General features: G+C 46.3%; 1 protein-coding gene across 4 annotated transcripts in view; it reads left to right on the top strand.

Moving 5' to 3' along the window:
- CHD7 (chromodomain helicase DNA binding protein 7) overlaps positions 1-24590 on the top strand; it is a 771490-nt gene that overhangs the window by 290866 nt on the left and 456034 nt on the right. The window lies entirely within an intron of this gene.

Here is a 24590-nt window from a genome sequence, read left to right as displayed (position 1 = left end):
GGCGCTGCCGAGCCGTCCCTGGCCTCCATCATGCAGGCCATACAAACTTTGGGTACGACACTAGAGACTAAAATTGATAAGGTCTCCATTGAAATGACTCTGCTGCGGGCGGATCCTGAATAGGACCTTAGAGAAGTCCACTCAGAATGCCACATCTATTGCTGAGCTTCAACAAACCACCAAAATGTTGGAAGAGAGGGTCCATCAGCTGACCCACCAGCAGAAGCAGACAGCTGTCAGGCTGGAGGACCAGGAGGGAAGGGCCCGCAGGAATAATATTCGAGTGGTGGGAGTGGCGGTGAAAATGGAAGGGCCGAGTGTTGACCTGTTCCTGGAGGGCATAATTTTGAACCACCTTAAGCTCAAAAGACTTGCAAAGCTTTTTGTTATTGAAAGAGCGCACAGGGCACAGATTCCTCCACCACGTCCTGGAGCTTCCCAGAGTACAATTATTGCCCGGATCCTTAACTACAGGGACCGAAATGCCATCCTTCAGGCCGCTCGACAGCATGGAGACCTCCGAATCGACAACGCCACCATCCGATTTTTTTTCCGGATTTTACCCTTAAAGTCCAGCCAGAGTGCCCCATGTTTGATGGCGTTAAGAAGCAGCTCCGAGATCGCTGCATTAAGTACACGATGTTCTTCCCGGCGCACCTCAAGATTCTCGCTAATGGGAAATCCTTTTTCTTCACCTCCCCGGAGGACGCTCAAGCCTGGCTGGAGGAAAACGCAAAGCAACCCGACAGTCCACGTCCGGGAAACATCTGGAGACACACTGATGCGCGTTCCCAGACTTCTTCCATGGGTCCGAAAGAGAGAGGGACTGCTACGAGACGGACTTCGTTCGCCCTCCAGGTCCAGGTCGCAGAGTCTGTCTGCCTCGCCTAGAGATGGATGAGGGCACGGAGGGCGCCCTGGCCTGGGCGATAGTGTCGAGATGGGATGCACGTAAAGTATCTTGTTTCTCCTGTGTGTAAAGCTGCTGGGACATTGATATATTGTGGGGAGCTTAGCCTGACCGAATGGCATGAGGGGCGCTGGGTCCCTATCGGACTTGGTACAGCGGACACGGTACAATTGGGGGGGAGAGGATGATCCATGTATACGGCTGAACTACCTATATTTACGGTCCTGTCTCCCCTAGGAAGTGATGTTATAACGGCTAGACTTACAATGCTGAGGGCTGGGCGGGGTCATCAGGGCGACTAATTGGTTGTAGCACACACACCCCAAGTTTTTCGTTTTATGGGTGACAGGCGCTCTGCTCGTTGGGGCAAGTCTGGTCATGTTGGCCTGAGAAGCAGGGTAGCAAGGAGGGCGCAGGGGGTTGTGTGTTGGAAGTTGAATGTTTGTTTTATGCATTCTGGTTTATGCAAGGTATTGTTCTTTTGGCTCCTGTGGCATTAATTGTGGGCGCTTGGGTGGCGGGTGCTTTTGGGGGTGGGCAACCATCTCAGAGGTTCTTTCTACTTGACGTTTGATTCATACACCGAAAACACATAGTTAACATATTATCCTGGAACATCAATGTTCTGCAGAATAAGATAAAGCGCGCTATGGTCCTCCAATATCTCCATAGGCATGCCCCGGATATAGTCTTCCTCCAGGAGACGCACCTGATAGGTAATCATTATAAGGCCCTTAACAGATTCGGGTACATGCTGCAGGTCCAGGCAGGCTTCACTACGGGATCCAGTGGAACCGGGATCCTCATCAAAAACTCTCTTCCATTGGTGGTTGCGCGTAAGTGGCTGGACCCTTTGGGGCGCTATGTGGCAATTACTGGACGATGGGAGGGTCATACAATTAATCTTTGCTCCGTCTACATTCCACCAAAACTACATAGCACAACCCTCCCAGATATTGGGAAATTGTTACTGGAAATGCCAGAAGGGATGGGGGGGGGTTACTGGAAATGCCAGAAGGGATCCTGATCATTGGGGGGGGGGGGGGGGGGGGGTGCGCATGAACGATGTGATGGCTAGGGACACTGATAGGACCACGGCCTCTTTCACAATAGTTGTCATAAAGCCAGAGGTATATCTGATCATTCCCCGGTGGAGGTGCAGTTAGGGGGTCCCGAGAGGGACTGGTCTACACCCCCCAGACTGGATGAATTCCTGTTTAAGGACCAGGAGTTTCAAGACCAATTCAGGGAGCGAGTGGAACAATATTTTGCGGATAATGTGGGCTCCGTTAGATCTCATTGTACCCTCTGGGAGGCCTATAAGACCGTCGCCAGGGACTTTGTGCAGGCGGAGGAGATGGCTAGACACATAAGGAAAAACATGCGCAAATTGATGGACTGGAAAAAGAGTTCCACGCTTTAGAGGGCGCCAGGGGTGAGAGACAGGAGCAGGAACTACGTCATCAGCTGCGACTTAAGGAAAAGGAACTGAAGGACGTGAAGTCCGACCAAGCGAAATTGCGCGCTATTGCCACGCAGAGGCGTGTTTATGACTTGGGAGATAAAGCTAATAGGATGATAGCCTGGCATGAGAAGCGCGACAGGGACCGTAATTGGGTGCCTGGGATCCGAACATTAGACGGGACTACACGAGACACAGGAATAGGCATAACAGAGGCGTTTGCGCAATATTATGTGGCTATCTATCAGACGCACACTGAGAGATGGGAATGGGAGTGTGAGGAATTTTTGCATGACATCCACCTACCTACACTAGGTCCTGACAATAGGGATATCCTAGACTCTGATATTACTTTGGAGGAGTTAGAGGCTGCTATGGGAGACTTACAGGCAGGGAACGCGCCGGGCCCCAGTGGGTTTGCAGCAGAAGCGTTCGGGTGTGTGTCGGGGAGGGTAGCACCCCATATGTTAAAAATGTTTAATGAGGCCAAACAGGAAGGGTTACTCCCGAAGGATCTTTGATCTGCAACAATAGTGGTGATACATAAGCCTGGCAAACCACAGGATTTATGCAGCTCCTATAGACCCATCTCACTCCTTAATTATGAAACCAAGGTCCTTGGCAAAATCCTAGCCACCAGACTGGGGGCGGTCATTCAATCCCTGATCCACCCGGATCAATCGGGCTTTATGCCGCACAGAAACACTAGGCTTAAATTGCGATGCTTGTTTGGGGTGCATAACCGCCCGAACGTACCAGCGGCCTTACTGTCACTGGATGCCCATATGGCCTTTGACAGTATTGAATGGCAGTGTATATATATATATATATATATATATATATATATATATATATATATATATATCAAACGAAGAAGCACCAGACTTGGAGAGCCCTACGCCAAGTGTTAATGTTCATTTCATGCCAGGCAGTCCCGCTGTCACTCACTTCAAGTTCAGAGATTAATTAGCCAGCATTTCCTAACGCGTTTCAAGCGTCCATGCGCCCTTGTTCACAGGTGTTGGCCGATGGGTGTGAGCAGCAATACGCCTTCAAACATCCCTAAATAGTCCCGCCCAGCTGGGCGTGTCAGCATAGTGCATGCTGGGATATGAAGTCTATTGACAAGGTGTGTACCTGTGGCCGCCGTCACTCCATCAAATTCAATACCACAGTGGGTTTCTGTACCTGTTACGAGTGGCTGCAGGGCTGTGATTATCCCTTCGGCAGGAAAACACAAGGCTCCATCTGCGTCTGTAATCACCACGCTGGACCCGCTAGTCAGCGGTGGGGCACCTCCGCGACCCCGGCAGGCCGCAATTATATGACAAACGAAGAAGCACCAGACTTGGAGAGCCCTACGCCAAGTGTTAATGTTCATTTCATGCCAGGCAGTCCGCTGTCACTCACTTCAAGTTCCTCTGAACTTGAAGTGAGTGACAGCGGGACTGCCTGGCATGAAATGAACATTAACACTTGGCGTAGGGCTCTCCAAGTCTGGTGCTTCTTCGTTTGTCATATAATTGCGGCCTGCCGGGGTCGCGGAGGTGCCCCACCGCTGACTAGCGGGTCCAGCGTGGTGATTACAGACGCAGATGGAGCCTTGTGTTTTCCTGCCGAAGGGATAATCACAGCCCTGCAGCCACTCGTAACAGGTACAGAAACCCACTGTGGTATTGAATTTGATGGAGTGACGGCGGCCACAGGTACACACCTTGTCAATAGACTTCATATCCCAGCATGCACTATGCTGACACGCCCAGCTGGGCGGGACTATTTAGGGATGTTTGAAGGCGTATTGCTGCTCACACCCATCGGCCAACACCTGTGAACAAGGGCGCATGGACGCTTGAAACGCGTTAGGAAATGCTGGCTAATTAATCTCTGAACTTGAAGTGAGTGACAGCGGGACTGCCTGGCATGAAATGAACATTAACACTTGGCGTAGGGCTCTCCAAGTCTGGTGCTTCTTCGTTTGTCATATATATATATATATATATATATATATATATATATATATATATATATATATATATATATATATATAACCGGCCGACTCTATCCATAGACTCATGCAGATCCTGCGCACGTTTGGCGAGTACTCCGGCTATCACATTAATTGGGACAAGTCCCTAGGTCATCTGATGGTAGGACCTCCGCCGAACTTATCCGAGGAGTGTCGGGGGCTGGTCTGGACAGAGACCTGCCGCTACCTAGGGATCTGGATCGCGAAACCGGAGGAGTTCATGCGTTTGAATGTGTACGCTCAATTGGAGAGGCTACGAGGGGATGTCTAGCATTGGAGAACTCTCCCGATCTCCTTGATGGTGCGCGCCACCCTCTTCAGGGTGCATATTTCAAGCAAAGCCTCGAGTGTCACGATGTCCTTGCTTTCGAGGATGTTGCTGACTGTCCTGCATGATATCCTCCCTTGTGTTTAGCCTATGGACCCAATTTTCAAGACGTGCGAAGAATGGGCCTTCAAGCACCCAACGGCGATACTGAACTGTGAAGTGAATTTGAATGTCGCTGAACACTGGAAGAAGACATTGACTTGAATAAGTCCAGTTGCCGCTCTTGAGGCTGTTGTCACAACAGGTCATCTTTGCCAAGCTTGCTAAGTTTAAGAAGAAGCATAAGATGTTGACGCCTGGTTTGATTCAGTCCCACCACTGTCTAAATAGAAGTCGTGAGGAAGTCAAGGTATGTCTTGTATCTAATCTACTGATTGAGGAGTTGATTTCACAACTCATCCTGTTGAGCCCAAAATTTCTCAGGCTCTCTGTGATGCTGTTATGACTTTGAAAAAAATACTTCCTCTACCATAGCAAACTGGATTTTCTTAAGCAGCACAAAACGCCTGAGTTAGACGACCTAGGCTTCGTCCTGCAAAGTTAATCTTGATTCATTCTCTGCTGCTTCTCGAGACAGTGAGTTTATGTATTTAAAGATTTGTAAAGGGCATCAGCAACTCTAAAGTGTGTACCGGCACTAAATAGCAAGTCTGATCCCTATTTAACAGTGAGCCTAAAAAGCAGAACTAAAGAGCCAGGTCTTAAGCAGTCTCCTAAATGTCGCAATATCATTTGAAGCAGTGAGCTGAACTGGAATGGCATTCCACTCCCAAGCGGCCAGATGAGAGAAAGAATTGCCACCCCCAACATTTTCGTCTAAAGTATGGAGTGGCTACCAATAAAGCGTTGGATGAACGAAGAATGAAAACTGTGCTGGTTGGTTGGGAATGCATCTTTTAGATGGAGACTGAGGACCTTTGAGATAGGAATCTTGGTCTACCAGGACTAAAACTTTAAATCACACCTGTTTTATAGGCAACTAGTGAAGTTTCTTTAGGTCTGGATGGATAGGGGCACTCCTGTGAATATGTAATAGTAGCCTAGCAGAACCTCTTATGCCAAAAGTAGTTATCCCAATTAGGCTCGGGGACCGCCAAAGAACAGAATTTCTGTCTCAGAGTTACATTGGAGGCCACGGTCGCGCATCCACAGAAATTTGAAGTTAAACAGTTCTGGAAGTTGCACAGTGCATTAGGAGAATTTTTATCTAGAGTAAGCAGCAGCTGCGTAAAGTCTGCGTAAGATATTGTATGTACTCTAAATGAATCTGTTAGGGTTGCTAAGGGGGTCATGTACACATGAAACAATATGGGACTTAAAGCAGACCCCTGGGGGAATTGAAAAGGCATTTAGAAAGCAAATATTCTCTTCTGCCAGCTTGATACTGAGGTTGATCAATGGGAAGTGCCTTTTGACCGTTACACGCATGTTCTTTGGAACATGACCAGCGAGATCTTGCTTGCAGTCCTGAAGGTATTTTGATCCTCTTTGGCACAAACCATTCAGCATGACCAGGATTGAGCCAAGTATATAATTAGCGCTGGTGTTGATACTAATAATTTCTTGGTGTGTGTGGGGAGCATTAGTGTTGTACTCTGCTGCCATGTGTGGATGCAATCTACTGGTTTCTCTAAAGATGTCCAGGCATCCTTTATGGATATGCTTTCTGATGGGTCCCGCCTATTTGGCTGAAAGGATGGTTCTTCCCTTGCATGCTTTAAGGGAAGCGGGCCACAGCACGTTTCTTGGTCCTTTCCCCCCTGTTTATCAGTTTCCCTAGCAGTGTTGATCTTTTCTAGGCTACTCCAGAGGGCTGGCATATAGACAACACCATGTTTGGGTGGAAATTTCCTGGCCTCGGTGCTACACTTGTCAGGGCCCAATTGTGTTGCGACACATTCCTCGTGAAAGGCTTCACCCAAGAGCCATTGTAAGGGTAAGTATATAGGAAAAGTGGAGGATTATGCCCTAACGATTTGTCAGCAGTAATCCGAAAATGAAAGCAGACGTTCTTTGAAAGTTTTACGTGCGTAGTTTTTATTTAATGTTACATATGTGGATAAAGGACAGCTGACGCATGTTTCGCCCTGGTGGCCTATAGGCCGTGGGCTTTTAAAGGCAAGAGTCTGGTGTTGGTGCAGGTAGAGATCATGATTCTCTAAAAAGCCACTATCTCGTCTCTGCGGTCCTGTAACATGAAATAAAAACTACGCACGTAAAACTTTCAAAGAACGGCTACATTTCATTTTCGGATTACTGCTGACAAATTGTGAGGGCACAATCCTCCACTTTTCCTCTATATAGACAACACCAACCTGTCATCCCAGCAACAGGTACCCCAATCCGTGGCTGAGAGCGAAGATCAAGCAGACATTGCACAGTTCACCAAGTATAATGTTCTTTTTGGTACTCAGCCACTACTGCATCAGCCTCCAAACCCTTTTAGTTGGCCCTTAGAGGCAACAAAAAACCCTGTGGGAGGCAGATTTAGACATTCTCCTGTGGTGGCAGTCTTCCACATTCGATAGATTGATCCTCCAGATCATCCAGCAGGACTATGCCTTTCTGTTTCTTTGACTCACCACAACTTCCTCGCACGTCAGAGCAACATTCAGAGGAGCATCAAGAGGGATGGGTTGTTACTCCCATGCTAAAGGACGGCGGACTCCGTCCTGTTCTATATCTTTGCCTGATAAATGCCTTCCTGTTAAAGGACAAATGAAAAATGATCACACTGGCCCAAGTTCAGAAGAATGGATGTTTACCTTGGATCTGCAGGATGCGTATTTTCATGTGCTGGTTGTGCAGTCCCACTTACCTGTGGTTCAAGGTAGGCCAGGAGCATTTTCAGTTTTTTTGATTCTCTTTGTCCTTACAAGTGCCTCCAGATATGAAAGTGAAGGTGAGGGTCATACCAGTTTTTCCCTACCGTAACAATTTGCTGTGGGATCGTCACATTCAGTTGTAGGTTACCTCAGGCGCCTGTGAACCTTCTGACATCATTAGGGTTATTAGTCAATGTGCCAATGCCACTCCAGACTCCTTCACTTAGGCTTCCTTTTCTAGGAACTCTTCTGGACACGGTTCAGTTCTGGACCTTTCCTCCTTTGCAGTGAGTCCAGTACATTCAGGCTGTGTTCCTTATGCCTCGCTACTGGATCTTTTTTTATAACCAATTTGTATTGATTTTTAACAATGTATAAGTCACATGTTGTAATGTGTTTTTTTAGAAGGGTGGAAAAAACATCAAATTTCCTCCCAGACTGTTTTTGAAGCCATAGTAGAATCTTAATTTGTTCTTGACATTCCTCATGTGTACTCCTGTTACATCCTGCTTTTCCTCCCTCTCTGTCCTTCTTTGGTGTTTGTTCTAAGCTCTGCAGCCTGTATCTATGATGTCACCTAGAGTTCCTTTTGTGTATGTTTGTTTCTAATGTCACTTATATCTGAGGCTGAGCAGCAGGGCAGCTGCTCCCGCTGAGCTTACTATCCTGCACATACTTACTTGGATTAATATGCTGTTTATCCTACATCTACTCCTGTAACTATTGCCTAAGAATAAACCTGGAACTTGGATACAGCTACAACAGATTTACATTATTATTTTTTGGATGTTACAACTCCCTTTGAGGCCGTGCACAACGGCTCATTGTGGCGGACTCTCAGAACCTTCTTCCTATTGTGATCACTTCAGCTTGTCACATAAGTGTGCTCCAGGCTTTCTCAGTTAAGCTGCCCTATACCAACTTTTCCACAGTTAAACTGGTGTTGAGGGGCAGGATGGCCTTTTTGCTTTAAGTCATGCTGGATTTTCATGTTGGATCATGTTCCATCACCCTCTTAAAGTTATTTCCCTTACTCGCCCCTCGAAAGAGAAGACTCCATTAACTGAACCCCTAAAGAGTCTGGAGCTTTTACATTGATCTCTCCAAAGACAACCGTGTAGACTATCAGCTTTTGTGGTGTTCTTCTGGGCTAAGAAATTGAAGGGGATGCAGAAAAGTAATTTAGGGAGGCGGATAGTCATCTGCATTGAGATCTGGTATGTACTGGCCAAAAAGCATCCTCCAGAAGGCCTGTACGCGGATTCCACCAAGGTTAAAGCTGCCACCACTGCATTGGCACATGGAATGTCTGTGCTGGACATCTGTTAGGCCGTGACATGAGCCTCATTGTACATGTTCACAAATATCTATTGCCTTGACAGCCAGTCCGGCGGGGAGGGCATTTTGCTCTTATGGTCCTGCAGGACCTTGGTATTACCCCACTCCACAGACCCACCTGGGGAGGTACTGCTTTGGTATCTGTTCTAAAAGTGAGGCATTTGCATTTACAAGTATTCATAAGGACGAGTTACCTTAGGTGGCGTGCTTTCTGGTGGATATACAATCTAATCCAATACTCTTTTTCTAGTGGATATTCTATCTAACCCTAGAATCCTCACTGTTCGGAGCAGTGCTCTTTTTACTGTCTAAAAAGGTCCCAAATTATAGATCTGCAACTCCAACTGTTTTGTGCTCCGAAGATGCAGAAAGAGTATAGCAAGAAACTGATTTCTTATGCTCACCAGGCTGGTGCTTGCTTATATGTGGCTCTTCTCTATCACTTCTGGGACGGAATATGGCCAATTACTCCACCAAGCAGCGCAAGGGAGCACTGCTGTGAAAAGTTTCTGGTTACGGCCTGGCACCTACGAAATATTCTAAAGAGAAGGAATCTGCGGTTAGAATATCCACCAGACACTGCTTAACCAAGGTAAGTAACTTGTTCATGAGGCATAAAACCCTAAATGCAGGCCTTCTGCCCCAACCCTATAATGTCTAGCCTCAACCACTTCCCACTGTTTGGTCCCAACCTATACATAGCCACTAAAATAACGTGTTTCGGAAGCCCTTGGCTGGTCATTTAGTGCGAGGGAGAATTGGTAAAAGTGGTAGAATGTAAATAAAAATCCTTAATTATAGCACTTGCACATCATCACAGTTATGACTGTTTTTTTAAATGGGAGCAACCTCTAAGAAGCATTTGCTATTTGTATACTGCTTGGCCCACTAAGCGAACCAGAGTGTGGAACAACTTACCTCCGGGTGTATAAAAGGCTAATGGTAGACCAAACCTTATTTTCTGAGAGAACAGGGAAACTGACTAATGGTAATAAATTGAAAGACGACCTGCAATATTCTAAATAGAGATACTCAAGGAAGGTTTGAAAACCTGAGGATTGAATGTACATGAAACATGTGGAAGAGTTGCTGCATAAGAAAGGTTAGGGTTAAAAAGGGAACGAAGCCGAAATCGGTAGTTGACAAGGGTCCTGCTTTCGGAAATTTGGTACAAGCAAATTTGTGAAGCTAGGGTCATGGATACTGAACATCTTTTATAAGGAAAGATGCAGGACGTGAGCAGGTTTGTAGATTGTAGCTTCTACATGACATTGAGATGCTACACTTTAGCACGTACACTTGATATAAGTATGCCCTCAGAGCAGCTGCCCATATGGGTGACTGAACTACTGGACTTGAAACTCCATCAACTTCAAACAGGCACAATAAAGAAAGGGAGAAGAAAGGGAGCACAACACATTTGAGTTTCAACACCGGTACAAATCTTGACAGCTCTTTTACTTCTCCAGAATGTTCTCTTTTTAATTCCCTTCAGACGTTGAAAATTCCTCAGCATCCTTCTAGTATACAAACGGAACTTTTCTTGGAACGATCTCTATCTACCCTTTAACGAATCCACAAGGTACTTGACCTCTTGAAGTGCTCTGTAAATTCAGGTGGTCTGCTCCATTTATGGTGGCTAGTACCTTGACTTTAAACCTGAGCATCCTCTCCTCCAGGGAACTGAACCACCGATTGGCACCACACCTTCTCTACTTGCCGTGCGAGCCCTCGGTAGAAAATCATTTAAATTCACATGCACTTTGATTATTCTTCGCAGTCGAAGATGCAGTAGTACCTTGGTTACGAATAATTGTAAATTAAGGTTAAGGAAAGAAAACAGTTGCGTTAATTTTCCACAGGTAGCCTGTACAATGCTTTAGGCGTGTTGATGTACTCGGAACGCAAACATTATAATGTTACTATATTAATCTGAAATCGCAAGTAGAAAAACGATTGCTGTGCGTGCGCTAGTTCCAGGGATGGCTGAGTTTTTTGACAGGTTTACCTCTGTTGCACACACATTTAGGAGGCATTACGTTTCTGATGCAAGCTTGCACTGATTTGATAAAAGAAAACCACAAAATGCTGCAGCGCAGGTGTTGGGAATGCTTGAAAGCCGATTGAGGGAAGCAGATGGCTTTAGTCGGTGGCATCCAGCCAAAAGAGCAGGTGGTGGTCATGTGACTGCTGGTTACCAGGGTAATCTGATTGCTCTTGGCGTGCAGATGAAAGGAAAGGGGCCCAGTGTTCAGCTGTAGTATTGTATAATTTCTGGCAGTTAGAGCGGAAATAAGTGCTGGAAATGGAGCTTCATAGTAGGGGAGGCTTCTGTTCGTGTTGTAGTGTAAACACCGGGACAGCCGGGAGAGTGCCATTTCTTTTCCAAGCATCGAATGTTTGTGGTGTTGGATGGTGCTTTTTCTCGATCATGTTTTTTTATTGAACTCTTGTATAACCAGCGCCTCAGTTTTGTTTTATAAGTCTTATGTAGCATGTTCCCACTTCCGGCATGATACAATGTTACATTTTTCCTAACTTGTATGACCCTGACCGTCCGATGCTTGAATTCGTGCTTTATTCTTTCCACTATAGCTTTAAGTTTGGATTCACCAGGCATCAGCTAGTTGTATGGCTTAAAAGAAACCTACTAGGAAGAACATACATACGACCCAGTAGAATCAACATTTTCTCCACAGTTGGAAGCTACTATATAGTCTAGAGCTCTTACTGGCACTAATAAAATCTCATTACACTAACGTTCGTTCAAAATCTGTCGAAAACAAAATTCTATTCACAGTAAAATTTGTTGAGTATAGGATAAAGAATAGTGTACACAAATAGTTCTGCAGAGGTGTTTTGTTAACTGCACACAAAAGGTACAGTGAATACAATGAAAGTAAAAATGTCAGTGTTTACAGTGCTTTTCAGAACTGTTGGTTATCACTTTCCTCTTTCTGTAGATGCGAATGTTGTCTCACGAACCTTTTACGATTGGAGAACTTAAATTCCCTTGGAGGAACTGAGAAACGAACTAAAATATAGCAGTTTTTTAGGTCTTGCCCAAACAGAGCATATGCTTGCTGACAATTTGAGACCATGATTCCCAACAATTGGCTTAAAGGCTGTCCAGTGCTTACTATTGGTTGGCTTCATTGTTGGTGTAATTTGCTTCTTTCTTATTAGTCAGCTGCCGTAGACTTCATTGCTCTTTGTGTGTTTGCCACGCCCCTATAACATGGACTCATTACTTGTGCCCTTCCACCGCTCGTTTTTGTTTGCTCTACTTTTTTCTTTGTCTTTATACTAGGGTGCTTCTTTTTCACCTGCATCTGTCTTGTACCCCCGTCAGTCTTCATGCCCTCATTCCCCTGCCCTCCCTCCTTTGTGATCCCTGTTGCTTAGCACTACGCACCCTCCCTCATTTCTTCATTGTCCATGTTGCTTGCCACCATCCGCCCTCCCTCCTTTGTTGTCCGTTTTGCTTTGTATCGCCCACTCTCCCTCCTATTGTCCGCGTTGCTTGCCCCTCTCACCTTTTATCCCTCTTTTGAATGTATTGTCCTCACAGCCATTACAAATACATTTAAATGGTGTGGACACCTGACTGAACCCTCACCAACGCCACCCCTCCAACTGCCCTCCATGTTGCTTTCCCTCTTCCGCCCTGCCCTCCTTCCTACAATAAAACAAAAAGCACCTTGACCCTGCTAGTGCTGGCCGCATCAGTGTATTTCTTTTAACTTTCAGCCTTGCTGCACAGCAGCTGGGATGCTGTACAACTTGGCTAAAACATTGACAAAGCCAATGTCTTGTGTAGGCAAAACCTAATGCTTGTTTTAAATATGATGTGCATAAAACCATGCATTTTTTTCTATGAATGGATTTCGGTGCTAAGAAAACCTGCATCACAACTTTCAGGTAAGGACACATTTGTAAAATATATATTTTTGTTACTGCACTTGTTACAATTTTATAAGCGGTAGTCATTCTTTCCTATTTTTGTGTGGTTTCTACTTGCATTTTGTGGTGTAAGCAGGTGTGAAACCAATGGCTGATACCGGAATGCTATACTTTTCTGAAAAGCAAACACAATTGTTAATTCAACAAGGGGTTATTAGTGTAGATCACTCACAGTTTTACTAAAGAAACTAATTGTTCAAATCAAAGACTCATAGAAATAATTAGGAAAAAATAGCAATAGCTGACAATGTTTTCATCACTAATGACTGATTATAATAATTTAATCATAATTTGTGATTCAGAGGGCATTTTGCTAAATTTGCTCCTTTTTGCAAACTGGATTAAATCTTGGAAGACCAAAATGGAGAGAACTTTCAGTTGATAAGAAATGATCTGCTAATCTGTGCGCCCACACTTTTCCTGATTTAAAAACTGTCCACTTTTTGTGGATGGGCCTATCGCCTAAGACAAGAAAGGCTACACAACAATATAAAGAAAGAGCAACATTTTACCTTTCAAACCCATTCCTACATGTGATAAGAGATTTGAGCCTGGGTTTGGCTGGCACCCAGGGAAACCTACCAACTCAAGACCTTTCTGAAAACTAGACACATATGGAAGGCCAGGGTGTTGACTTCCTTAAGCCCGCTATGTTTTCTTACCATGGATGGTCTTCTAACCTTTAACTTTGGCTAAAAAAACATTTTAACATTGCTGTGAGGGTAAGTTCAGGAATCTGGAGTTATCCACAAAGTTCCTGGCCCTCCGCATTCTTGCACTTCTGCTGTTTAAAAACAGTACCCTACTTGTGTGGGTTAGCCCATCGTCTGCAACCGGAGCTGGTCAAACCATGTAGTTTATCTAGCCAATGTAGTGTCAATGAGGTCTCACCTAGTTGAAGTTTTGGTCCCTTCCTTTGATGTGTGTTCGGTCCACCATTACATTGGAATTAGCATTTCAGTCGGTAAGTGCCATAGTTTCCTGACACACAAATACATGCATAACTATGGGGATTTCATTTTATCCATATTTTGAAGTTCACAGGGCATACTTGGGTATGAAACCCTGGTGGTATCTGAGCAAGCTACTCCACCCTGGATTTCCTTGGGTCTCGGTTTCAGAAATGTGGTTGGTAGTTTTCCCTGGTTGCTGGTAGACCAAGAGCACAAATAGTTCAGCCATTCACCATGACACCCAAGATAAACTTAGGATTTCTTTGTGCGTATTCTTGACATATGGGCTTGCAAAGAGTATAACCCCCACTCTGCCTCCCCACTGGGTCTGGTGCACAAATCAAAATGGACCGGAGTGTAACCTATTCCTCTTCTCGTTTCCCTCCTGACACCCTAACAGACCCATGGGTTAGCAGATTAGGGTATCTCCCTGTCCTTGGGAAGGGGTGGTGGGGTGTTCTCAAATATTCCACCTGATCATCGGGGGAAAAAAGTAAGGTGGGGTGTTGTCAAACGTTCTATCAAGGAAAAAAGAAAGAAACCGAGTGGGGGTGCTGTTTTCATGTCCTGGCACTGTCCTGCAGTCTCCATCCCCAGGCACCTTCTTGGTTGGCAGGAGGGTGGAGGGCAAATTTGGTGGGGATTTAAACCCCCTTTCTACTAACCCATGTAAAAATTACTCCAAAAAGTCTACACATTTCCGCTCATTTACCATGGGGATGACATCTGTATTCAGACTTTAGATCTCTGGGGAGGTGGGAGGGCTGTTGAAGCATTAGGTCAGTGGTTCCCAAACTGTGCGCCATGGCTCCCTGGGGAGCTATCAAACCTAGCCAGGGGATCTGCACACCAAGCACTTTAATGTTCATGGGGTTGTTGGCTTCAGTTAAACTAATTAGACTTAAACGCATGATGATTTGTAAGTGACTTGCCTAAAGCTGTAAACGTGGTGCTTAATTGTTGGCATGTCAAGGGAGATGACTGCCATATTTCACTGGATACCCACATTCCAACACTCCCAAAGTAAGTGGAAGATGCCTGATTTATTTTGTTAGACTTGTTAATAGTTTCATTTTTTTCCAAATGCATTTTACACCAATGTAAGTTATCAGGAAAGTACAGTTGTCCTGTCCTGTCTATTAAACACACTAAGTATTGTTAAGTATTTACATTTGTACTTGAATCATGGGTACTTCCAGTACACATTTCTTTCAGTACACAGACATTTCCAGACAGGCCTCCTCTCTCCTTAGGCACAGGGAAGTAAAACACCATATACATCATCATGCCAACATTTGGAAGCAAGAAAGAGTGACATTTAAAAAAAACAAAACAAAAAAAAAACAATCCACTGAATTTATTTTACTTGCATTGATTAGGAGGCAATTTTAGGGAGGAGACAGCAAAAATAAAGCTGTATGTGAACCTGCTGAGACAGGTGTATTGTCAAATATGACATAAGTAGAGACAGAAGTGCCTTGCCCCCACCTTCTGGAATTCCTTCCCTTTTTACATTAGATCGATTTCTTCCTATCTCAAATTCCGTAGGGCTCTTAAGACCTTTTTATTTTCACATGCCTTCCCATCTCAGTAACTCCGCCGCCTTAGCCTTGGGTTAAGCATCCTTCAGCGCCATGAAACCGCATGGTATACGTGCGCTATATAAATTCCTGTAAATTAAAATTCATGCAAATATTCGTCTAGCTCAGAAACACTTTGGCCTACATGCATAGGGGTGCTATATAGCAATGTAAGTGGGATAAAAAAGTTAAAAAAAAAAGTTTTTTTAAAAAGCACTGGTTAGGAAGTGTAACTAGGAATATTGTATTAGAGGCGCTGCCTTAGTAATACAAAGCACCCTGTGTATATGATTATAATACCTTCATCCCAATTATTTTCAGGGAGAAAAATGCAAGTACTCCAGAGGCCAGGCTTACATCCCCTCCCCCTCCAAAAAAAAGTAACAGTGGGGAGCAATGGGTCAATGGAGCCACGGGTCTTAGATGTTTGGGAACCACTGCATTAGGACAAACAAAGGTCTTCCCTTTCAGCTTGACATTTTCTTCAAGTAAACCTTCTGTTGCTCACACCGGAAGGATTATTTGGCAGTGAGATTGCGGAGGATGGAATGTACCCTCTTGAACACTGATGCGATTCAGGAGGAAAATAGTCTGATTGTGATGCTTTTTTTTAATGGAAGGAGTAATCAATATGTCTTAAAAATAGGCATATTACTTTTGTTTAATTTTTGTTCTATATTATGGGTTATTACTTTGATTGTGTAATTTATACTTGTGTTCAAGCTTTGTTTTGAAAATGAGTTTTATTTTACATTGGTTTAAGTATTGATTGGGCTAGTACTAAATGTAGAATGAAACCGAGTTCTTTCATGTCACTGTTCAATCTTTCAGAAAGGTAGGGGTTCACCGAGTACATTGTTTTTTTTGGCTGATTAACCTCCTGAAGGTAATTTGTTTAGGGCTTATTATAGTTAACACGAATATTTCTGCCGCCTTTAACGCTTCTTTTTGATGTTTTAATTCGCCCTGTCTGTCTTCACCATGCCATAATTGATTTTATGTTTCTTTCCTCTGATCTGACAACGTGATTTCTGCAATCCGTTCACCAATTGTGGGCCCTGTCATCAACTGTCCATTGACACACAAAGGTTTTAGAGGGCTGCAGTTTATCTAGTGGTGTTAAAGTGATACCTCATAATAATAATGTAAAGCCACAGGGGTACTGGAATTATTTGAACGATCCGGTTCTGCTGCCACCGCAACAGCCGTTTTCTGACAGTTTGCAGATTTTAGCAAAAAAATCCTACCTTAAACAGATCGAAAGTCACGTGGTGCTGCTAAGTGGCCAAGAATATGCAGAGGTTAACTTTTTGCCATCAGTTGTTTTCTTTATGCAGAGGTTAAACTAATAAGAATCATTTACCGTTGTCACTCAGGCATATGGTCATAGTTGTCCTCCTTTATCGCCTACAGTTGTAAATTAATTGTCCTTGTTGCAAAACCTGTAGGTTCCGGATCCATAGGCTAGGTAGATGGAGACCAAGGCAGCACTAGTAATGGGAATGGACCCTAGGATTTAGTCACTGCTGGTTTTTTTATAAACTGTTTTTATTATTTTCGTTCATAACATTGGCAATACAATCACAGTGCATACATTCATATACTACAACAGGCTTACAGGGCTTGTGACATAAGTTTTCATCGATTACCGCCTTCTCCCAGCTGATCGCACTTTGTACCATAAGTGTCCTTTCTAACCCCATTCCCCTACCCGTCACTAAAGTCATCATCTGAACTATCCCCATCAGAATCTGGTAGTGGCTCGTAAATATCTCCCCTATATTTATTCCACGCTGTCCATATTTTGTTCCATTTCTTAGGGCATTTCCGATTTGCGTACACAGTTCTCTCTGTGCCCATAATGAGGTCCATATCTCTACACCAGACCGCCAGCGATGGCAACTCTACAGCCCCCCATTTTTGCGCTATGTTTCGCTTTGCTACCATTAGCCCAACGTTACCCACGTCTGTCCATGTCGCGTTAGATCGTTGGGTTCCCACACGTTCAGTAGGCATTTACGTGGTTCTGGTACTAGTGAGAAGTCCATTGTTTGTGATATTGTTCTCAGTACCTTCCGCCAGTAGTCGTCTATTCCGGGGCAATCCCATATCGTGTGGAAGAAGGACCCTTCGTCCCCACACCCCCTGAGGCAGTATGGATGTTGTGCCCTGCCCATCTTGTGCAGTGTACTTCTGGTGTGGTATGTGCGATGCAATATCTTAAGTTGTACAAGCCTGAGCCGTGCTGATATACCCACCTCCTTGGGTGAAGCCAGGGCTTCCTGCCATTCTGTTTCATCTCCAACATCTACCGCCCATTTTTCTCCCAGTGATTTTGTGGGGTCTGGCAGGTTATTAAGCAGTTTGCGATAGATGAAGGATGTGGCGCTTTTTGACATGTGGTCTGTAATTAATCTATCTTCCAGTGGGGAAGCTTCAGGGACCTCAGTGTCTTGCGGCAGTACTGCTAAAAGTGTGTGCCGTATTTGTGTGTAACTGAATGCCTCGGTGGGAGCAAGATCATACTGTTGTCTGAGCTGGTCAAATGGGATTACTGTCCCCTTGTCCCACAAGTCGCCCACCGTGGAAATGCCTATGTTGTCCCATTGGCCAAATCCCTTGCTATTCCTTAACGACCCCAACTTCTTAGTGTCCCAGTGTGGGGTTAGTTTGGTAATGATCCCCCTCCATCCTAACTGCATCTGGGCTGCATGCCATAGCATGGCTGTGTGTTTTGTCGGTCCCACCAGTTTCATGGCTTGCCCTTTATTATATAAGACCGCAAGCATGTTTCCCGTGCCCAACTGCACCCTGTCCGCCATATATGCTGGATCAGCCTGCGGGGCGTGTATCCATTGATTGACTATCTTGAGGTGTGCAGCCCAGTAGTACAATTGGATGTTGGGGAGCGCAATGCCTCCATTATACCATCCTTGGTGCAATTTCGCCTATGCTATACGCGCCGGTCCGTTTTCCCCATAACAGTGTGGAAACTAGCGCTGCTATTTGCTTGAAGTACTTTAGTGGCACCCGGAATGGCGTGTTTTCTAGGGCCTATAAGAACCTGGGCAAGGCCATCATTTTGAATAACGCCGCCTTTCCCAACAGCATCAGAGGGAGTGATTCCCAATGTTTCACATCTCTCCTCAGGCGTTCCAGAGGGGGCGCCAGGTTTTTGGAAAAGAACTCCGCCGAGTCCTCCGCGATATAAATACCCAGGTATTTAAAGGGGTCCTGGGAGACTACCAATGGGCAATCCAAAGGGAGTCGTGGCGCGACCCCTTTTAGCATATATAGAACCGATTTAGACCAATTGATAGTATACCCCGAGATTTTCCCAAAGTTATCGCACATCTCGAGAAGCACTGGTATGGAGTTTTCAGGGTCCGTGAGGAACACTAAAATGTCGTCAGCATAGAGGGAAATTCGGTCTTCCCATTCCTCTGACCACCGCACCCCTCTCAACAGTGGGGTTTCTCTAATCCAGGCCGCGAGGGGTTCTAACACTAAAGCGAAAATGAGCGGTGACAGGGGACATCCCTGACGAGTCCCCCTAGTCATCGGCACCGCGTCTGACATGTGCCCATTGACTGCCACACACGCCTAAAGGCCGGTGTACAGGAGGCGGATCCATGCGCAGAACTTGGGGCCAAATCCCCAGTGTGGAAGGGCTGCGAATAAGTAGCTCCATTCCACCATGTCGAAAGCCATCCTTGCATCTAAGGACATGACTGCCGTCTGTTCTGAAAGGGTGTGTGTCTTAGCCAACGCTCCATACAGTCACCTGAGGTTAAGCGCTATGTTTCTATTTGGCATAAAGCCTGATTGATCTGGGTGAATCAGTTGTGGGAGATACACCATCAATCTATTTGCCAGCACTTTAGTAAGTATTTTTGCCTCTGCATTTAGTAGCGCTATTGGGCGATATGAGGTACACTCGGACGGTGGCTTACCGGGTTTTCGGATAGCCACTATTGTGGCCATACTCTGGTCGGGCGGCAGTTCGCCTCTGTCTAAGCTATCGATGTACATTTTAAGCAAGTGCGGACTGATGGTGCCCGTCATCTGCTTGTACAATTCTACCAGGATTCTGTTGGGTTCCAATGCTTTGCCCGGTTGCAGCGATCGGATTGCTGCTTGCAACTCGTCCTCCGTGAAATCCGTCTCTAGCTCCTGCGTGAGTCTGGGCATTGCTATGTCTTTTATAGAGGCCGCGGCCTCAGCTTCCGACATGCTCGATGTCGATATATATACCTCCTAGGAAGTATTCTGCCAATATGTTTACTATGGATTGCGGGTCTGATGTGAGTTGGCCTTCTGCGGTCCGCAGTTGTGCTATACCCCTGGCGCCTCGCTCTCGCCTAACCAGCGAAGCCAGGAGCTTCCCTGCTTTGTCCCCAACATCATATATTTTATGCCTTGTTGCTGTAAGGGCAGACACCGTCTCCTGTCGCAGATACTCCCTGTACTGTTGTTGTTTAAGGTGAAGTGCGTGTGTTAATGCAGGTGTAGGGTCTGTCGTGTGGTCACTTTCAGCTGCATGCACTTCTAGCTCCAACTCTGCTAAATCTTTCTGTTTCTCCCGTTTGTGTCCTGTGATGAAAACTATCGCCTGTCCTCTAATAACCGTCTTGTAGGCCTCCCATAATACTGACGGGGAGTCAACAGATTCTGTGTTCTCTGCAAAGAAATATTTGGTGGTTTTATGTAGTTCTTTTCGTATTTTTGGGACTTGTAAGTAACCTGGATAAATTGGGTAGAGCCTCTTACGGGATTTGTGATGATATGAATAGGTCAACACTACAGGTGAATGGTCCGATATACCCCTATGTTTGATCGCAATGTCGTCTACATTCTGCAGGCTAGGCTCCGAGGTCATGAAGTAGTCTATTCTCGACAGACTGTTGTGTGCAGTGGAGTGAAATGTGTATTGTCGCTCTGCATGATGGGCATACCTTCACACGTCAACCAGTCCCATTGCTTCTGTGAAGCTCTGTAGGCGGGAAACGCCTGGGGTCAGTGTCCTTACAGGATGCCTGTCTATGCTGGCGTCCATCGTGGCATTAAAATCCCCCCCCAATAATTAAGTCCCCTTCCGGCAGAGACAGCAAAAATTCACTGAGGGCTGGGACTGCCACCGCATGGAGCGCCGGGGGGATGTATACTGATATCACATTAACGTGCCTACCTCCCCATTGACCCTGTATCGCTGCAAACCTCCCCTGATCATCTTTTCTGGTTTGATGTATTATGAATGAAGAGTTTTTCCTCACTAGGATACCCGTTCCTCTGGACCCTGATGAGAATTCGGAGTGTACCACCATTTTATACCCTCCTCTATCTATCGCCTTACATGCCGGTCCCACGAGGTGCGTTTCTTGCAGGAGTGCCAATGTGGGAGCCTGACGCTTCAAGGCCCGTAATACCAGCCCTCTCTTAATTTTGTCTCCTAGCCCATGTACGTTCCACGTGAGTAGTGTGTGGGGTCACCTGAACTTCGGGGGCCGTATCCTGTATGTTAGCCCTCAGGGTGTACTGTGCCATTGACGTGGTAGCCTGTATACATTGTGTTATCTTGTCAGTGCCTGTGAGAACTACAACAACTAAACTCAGAACTCTTATTCCCCTACCCTGCGTCCGTCCGTCCCTCCCTCCCTCCCTGACGGGCTTTGAACTGCCCGCCACCCCAACTTAGCAGAGTGCTTCATCCCATCCCATAACAGTGTAATTGCTTGAAGGGGGTAAGAAGTTCAAGGAGGCCGCGACCTCCCCTACCCTCTAGAGCCTGCTTCAGCCCGGTGTCCCGAGTCGGTTCAGCTGCGGTCCTGTCTATATGGCCCTTTTCCTGCATTTTAGTTTCATCCATGGCCGAGGTCTTCTGCTTCCTCCCTCTGCGAACTTTCCTCGTCTGACTGGCGGTGGTCCTGGCTGCTCGAGCTCTCGTCGTCATTCCGATGGCGTTGTCTCCTATTCTCGCGACGCTGCCCCTCTACTCGCCGCCATCCTTCCAGCCAATCATGGGCCTCCTCTGGTGTCTCAAAAAAACACGTTTTTCCTTCCGCCACAACCCTGAATCTTGCTGGAAATAACATTGAGTAAGGCATTTCTTTAGCTCTCAAAGCTTTCTTAACCTCTAAGAAACTTCGACGGCGCCGTGAAACCGCCGCAGTATAGTCCGGGAAGAAGGAGATCGTTGAATTTTGTATACGAATCGGCGGGGATACTCTTGCAGTCTGTAGTATTGCGTCCCTATCACGGAAATTGAATAACCGTGCGAGCACTGGTCTGGGAGGGGCTCCCGGTTTAGGTCTTTCACCCGGAACTCTGTGGGCCCGTTCGACGGAAAAAAAGGTTGAAAGTCCCTTCGGTTGCAGCTTGTTTTTTATGAGGTCTTCCACATATAAATCCGGAAGTCCAAGAATTCGCACGTTATTTCTGCGCGAGCGCCCTTCTTGATCATCCAGCTTCTCCGCCAATAATTTATTCTCAGTGGCAAGCCGTGATACAGTTTTCTGCAGTGCAGCTGTGTCCGTTACTAGGGTTTTTGAGACCTGTTTCACCTCCGTGACCCTAGACGTGATTTTCTGAAAGTCTGCCCTCAATAGGGACACATCTGTGGAAATTGAGCCTACCGTGGCCTGAACGCTGGTAAGGGCAGCCAATATATCTTCTAGTCACTTTTTTGGAACCACTGTCCACCCCGGTCTTTCCTGAGAAGTCTTCTCCTTCTGTAAGCGGCTGAAAATCCTTCCCGTATGCATATTTGTCAAGTTTGGCTTGCGTTTTCTGCGACCGCGGGCCCCTGCCTGTCATGGTGATGTTCGGGGTTGTCGGAGTATGCCGCTGTTGGTTGCCGCCGTCCACCTTGAGCTTGTCCGATTGCGTGGCCCGTAGATCACTAAAAGCCCCTTATTTAATATGACGCCCTTCCCACAGAATCTGTAGTGTGAATGCCAGGAGGGGTTGGGGGTATTCGCCGTTTGCCACGGTTGATCTCTATGCAGCCCGGCTAAGTGCTGCCCGAGTGGGGCAAGTGTCTGTATTCAGTCAAGTTCTCCGGTGTTTTCAGTAGTGAAGTGTGACTTCAGTGTCTTTAAATACCTGTGGTGTGTGCACTCCCCGCCTAGCACTTCACTGCCATCTGCTGGGACACTCTTCATGATGTTGTTCGTGTGCTCCAGTGCCCTCCGGTAATCCAGGCCCCGGCTCTCCCCCTGCGACCAGGCCTCACCGTGTCGATGTGCCCTCTAAGTCTCAGACCACTCTGTTGCGATCAGCGCCTTTGCCCCAGATGTCGTGCTGTTTCGCTCACCCCCCGCTATGCTCTAAAGTAGTCCTGCCACCTCCGCTGTCACTCAGGCCGTTCCGCCGCCGCCTCTCTCCATGCTGGGAGCTGTCGGCAATTCAAACCCCGGCCATTACCTGGGAAATAGGTCACCACAGCGTGTTGTAGTCAGCGCCGCCACGTACCCCTCCGCCTCCGTTTAGGCCGTTCCGCCGCCTCCTCTCTCTGCGCTGGGTAATCTCTAAAATTTAGTCCCCGGCCTTCACAGGTGAAATAGGCCGCTACTGCCTGACGTTAGCAAGTCCAGAACCAGGTGTCTTATTACCACCGGAGTTTCGTCCGCAGCCGCCGTTCGGTCCCCGGCCTCAGCGTATGCCCCCGAGGTGCTTGAATTTGCAGGATAAGTGGTCGGATTTTTGTTGAAGGTCGCGTCCTCCTCGGAGCTCCCTCAGGCAGCAGCCATCATGCTCAGCCGCTAGCCATGCCCCCCCCCCCCGTCACTGCTGTTTTAAATGCAAGAAGTTTATGGGTTTTGTTCTGAAAAGAAACTATGGAATACCTATCATTACCTTAACGAGGTTAGGCTCTGCTAATGATTGTGAAGAAGCGAGCATTTCAGAGACAAACTATCTCCTGGCGCATTTTTCTTTGATAGACACGCCAGCGGACATTTAGTCTTAGCTGATGTACACGTTGTCTTTGCCTACTTGAAGATATTTAATTGTGTATTTAGACTGCCACAATATTTTGTGAATGAAAGCACTGCTTCTGTTCTATGTTGTAAAGCACAATTAATCACTTGATTACATTCAGTTTTAGCATCCACCTATGCATTTTCAGGGTTTGGCGAACAGGGGCCGTATTACACAAGGTGCCCCGGGGCGTAACAGGTGTTTGCGCCCGCTTTGCGAGCCCCTGGGGCACTATGGTATTATAGAAGGGGGCACAGACGCTTTTGCTGATAGAGCTGTTGCGCTTAAAGCGCCAGCGATATCAACGGAAGGTGCTCCCTCATTTGCATAGGGGCGTTCCCTATGCAAATGAGGGATTCCTTCCACTCTGCTCCCACGCCAGTGACAGTGCGCTGTTTAAAAGGTGATGCTCTGTCAGTGCGCCTCCTGACAGCAGCCCTTTGCAGGGGGGAAAGGGGGTCCCATGGACCCCCAAACATCCCCATGCAGGCGGGTGCGGTCCCTGACTGCACCTTCTTGCAAGGGGATCTCTAATCCCCTTTGAAAGTGTAAGTGGGTGCTGCCTGCACTGTGAAAACAGGGAGCAGCTGCTCCGTGTTTTCCCATGAATGCGCTGCCCCCATCGCAGCGCATTCACCATATAGGTTGCATTGGCATTGTTGGCGTCTGGTGCACCTTTTCAAAGGTGCGCTGGGTGCAAACAATGCCAATACCTTATTTGGCCCCAGGTTTTAAGAGTAAAACTTCATTCATAGTGACAGAAAAATAAAGGAAATGCTGGAGCACCAATATGGTTGGTGTCTACTCTACTTGTTGGAAATATATAGCAGTTACTTGACTGTACTTAGGCATTAAACAGTGTGTGCATTAGTTAAAAGATCCCACTAATACTGGAGAATGTTAACAAGTTAATTAATCAAAACATAATCTGTAACCAAAGTTGTGCAGTGGGTAGAGAAAACAAGCATTGGCAACGCCAGTAGGTCTTTACTATGCAAGAGCTATTGGCTTTGCCAATATGTTTTAGCTATGTTGTACACCAGAGTGACTGCGGTTTAGAGGGGCTAAAAGGTAGTAGTTTGAAGGAGAGTGGTGTGGAATGTCGCAAAGAGGAGTGTCATGGATTTGCGTGAAGTGGAGTGTCATGTAATAGTGTACAGTGTCTGAGAGGGAGTAGTGTCATAGATTGAAAGGGTGTAAAGTTGAGTGGCATAGAATGGAGCACTGC

Source organism: Lissotriton helveticus, chromosome 4_1 (assembly GCF_964261635.1).
Source record: "Lissotriton helveticus chromosome 4_1, aLisHel1.1, whole genome shotgun sequence".
Classification (NCBI taxonomy): domain Eukaryota; kingdom Metazoa; phylum Chordata; class Amphibia; order Caudata; family Salamandridae; genus Lissotriton; species Lissotriton helveticus.
Note: the sequence above shows the minus strand (reverse complement) of the source record. Positions and strands in the feature narration are given on the sequence as shown.